The sequence below is a fragment of the Sinocyclocheilus grahami genome, unplaced genomic scaffold (genome assembly GCF_001515645.1).
Source record: "Sinocyclocheilus grahami isolate Dianchi unplaced genomic scaffold, SAMN03320097.WGS_v1.1 scaffold244.1, whole genome shotgun sequence".
Lineage (NCBI taxonomy): Eukaryota > Metazoa > Chordata > Actinopteri > Cypriniformes > Cyprinidae > Sinocyclocheilus > Sinocyclocheilus grahami.
This window is the reverse complement of record NW_015505423.1, coordinates 755,459-758,622: the sequence shown is the minus strand read 5'-3', so window position 1 is coordinate 758,622 and position 3,164 is coordinate 755,459.

Below are 3,164 nucleotides of genomic sequence, written 5' to 3'. Positions count from 1 at the left end.
CTCTGCAGTGAATGGGTGCCGTCAGAATGAGAGTCCAAACAGCTGATAAAAACATCACAATAATCCACACCACTCCAGTCCATCAGTTAATGTCTGGTGAAGTGAAAAGTTGTGTGTTTATAAGAAACAAATCTGCCATTAGGATGTTTTAACTTTAAGCCATCACTTCTGGCTAAAATATGAATTCATAATCCATAATAACACTTCCTCCAGTGAAAAGGTTCATCCCCTGTTGTCCTCTCACATCAAAATCCACCCACAGATTTGTTCAGAACTTCTTTGGACTGTTTTGGCTTGTAAACAGTGCTTGATCTGGGCAGATTTCTCTCCTGATTCAGATGAGACCATTTTTTCACTGGAGAAAGCAATATTATGATAGGGGACTCATATTTTAGCCAAAAGCAGTGGTTTGAAGTTAAAAAGTGAATAAAGGATTTGTTCATGCCGCTTTTCGCTTCACAAGATGTTAATTGGTGGACTATCGTGTGGATCATTTATGTCTAAATCTGGTTGGTCTAGTTGAGTCCTACACCTCATGCCACTGAAAAGAAATGCATGATGATCACTTGCTGTCATATTCAGTTTGCAAATGATCTTGGTTTATTTTTTTTATTTTTTTTAAATCACATTACAATGGGTGTCAGTTTGCACAAACTGGTGCCACTGGTGTCTCTCAAAAGACAAGGTTGCATGACACCTCTGCGTGTGTTGTCTTTTCTTAATAGGAATGCCATTTGGTTTGATATTTTGTTAGTTAATACAGTGGCATTCATAAATTTTTAATGTTAAGTGCTTTGTTTCACCCAGTTGAGCTTAATCAAGCAGGCAGTCAGTCAGTCAGTCTTAAAAGCATGCACTGTGATTTATTATTTGTTTATACTGTCTCGAGATCAGTCTTTAACACTTGTTTTCTTCTCTCACAGGTCAAAGTAAAAGGATAACTGCCTTATCAGCCAATCAAAACGATGAACTGATGTTTGAACTTGTCTTTCTACGTAAATGTCTTAACATGATAGTGTCTTACGGACTGTCGGAGGAACACAGAACTGACACTTTAACCTCAAAGACTCCAAGTGGATTTTCTTTGTCTACGCCCAGCCCTTCCTCCTCCAGAGCGCTGCCGTCAGGCATGAGAGAGCCCTCGTGTGGAGAAATCCCTCAGCAGACTCTCATCATTGCAGCCATTAGCAGTACAAAACGGAGGAGCGGATTGAGTCAATGATATACAATAAGAAAGACTTGGAATCATGCAATGGACAGAGTGGATATAGTGTCAGTGTCTCCAACTGACTTTCACGGAAACCATCCATACTTCAAGAATGTTCATTAAATAGTCAGTATGATATTAGTTATCTAGTCCTACAATCTTTCAAATGGTGACTTGAGTGGAGAGTCATTATTCCAGTTGTGTTTACAAAGGGCGATTCCAAGCATTGGAATGACCGTCGGTGTTTAATTGCAACCCAAGTAGTTTTTCTTGTTTCTCCTGGATGTACTTGTCTTGAAAGTGCCAAGAACAGTTACGAAAAAGAAAAAAAACAAATAAAGAAATCAGTAGCTGCTAAGAGATTCATATTTTCTGGAGTTAAACGAAAGTCCAAAAAAAACTATGATTTTATCCGTTCGACGTCACCATGGGATCAACCGTATTTGTTTGCATGAGGTGTCCAAATCTGTTGCGTATTTGATATCTTTCAGCTAGACATAGGCCGACCTTGGAACGGGTAACAGTCGCTCCAAAAGGTTACTTGTGAATATTGTTGTTTTTTAAGACAGTGTTGAGTCTTGTTAACAAGATAACGGATAGAAAACCAATTGTAACTTCTTTCTATTTTAAGCCTTTTTTTAACGTGTTCACTCTTTTCTAGTAGACTAATAATTTATTATGCCGTGTAAGTGGGCCTTTCTTGTCGATATTCCTGTACATACTGAGGGGGGTAGGGATAGAGATGCAGTATTTCTAGTGATGAGGTGTGAGGAAGAGTCGAATCGGGTTAGAACGCTTTGCTTTGTGTAGTAACAGGAGCCCAAGAATAATGAGTCTCTAAATGATTTCTTAGCGCAATTGTTCCCCGACATTTAAGCGTGAGGTTAGAATTGCGCGAAATGCCGAAGCTATTCAGATGTTTCCCCTTGATTTAGCTGTGCTGTATGGCTTCTTTTGTAACTTGCCTCGTGAATGAATATCAACAAAGAGTTTCTTTGAATGCTGCACTTTCAATTGCCTAAAATACTGTGCATATTGTAGCCCTTGGATGATGCGTGAAACCGAAAAATGTCTTCATTTTGGTCAAACTACCATGCCAAAACGCAGCTCAATAACACATTTTCCCCTTCCTCAACAGATAATGGATGATGAAATATGTGTTTCTCCACTGTATATTATCTTTTCCCTTAAACTGATTCTAGTAACTGTGTGGAGTTGACATATATATATGCGGTTTGGTGTCGAATTTTCAGAGAGAAAGTGCCTAAAATGACATCCTGTTAACATTCCAATAAATGGCAATCTGCTCTCACCCAGAACGGCTGTACATAAACAGAGGGTCTGACTGAGCTGTGTTTAATCAAACCCCTTGTGAACTGCACTGGCAAAGCGAAGTGGCTTTGATAATTAATAAAGATATTTTAGCCGCACCACTCTCCAGACCTCACTGGCAATAATTCCCTGCAGTCCATTGCTGAAATCGCTCTGCATCCGACTCAATATGGAGCGATACATGTTTGTATGGGTAATGCAATTAATAAGAATGATGACACTAGGAAAGGAAAGCTGTATGGGTATGTCTCACATAACATTCTTTTTGCTTTATGAAAAAAAAACTTTTTTTTATTAATAAGGGGAATTATTTATTATATAGTTTATCTTACATTATATTAAAATACTTTAATGCACAAAAGTCACAATCTCATTACTGTAATGCAAAAACAATATCAAAAGTAGATTATTACAGTAATGAGAGTCTAATGAGAATGACCATTAAGAATATTGGGAATTTAAAAAAAAATTGGTAATGAGAAATAAGCAGCAGGAAATGTTATATTAGTAATGTTACAAAATATCTTAAATATCTTATAATTAATCATAAAATAAGGGGACCTTTATGATCTTAAAATACTATATTATTCTAATATATATATATATATATATATATATATATATA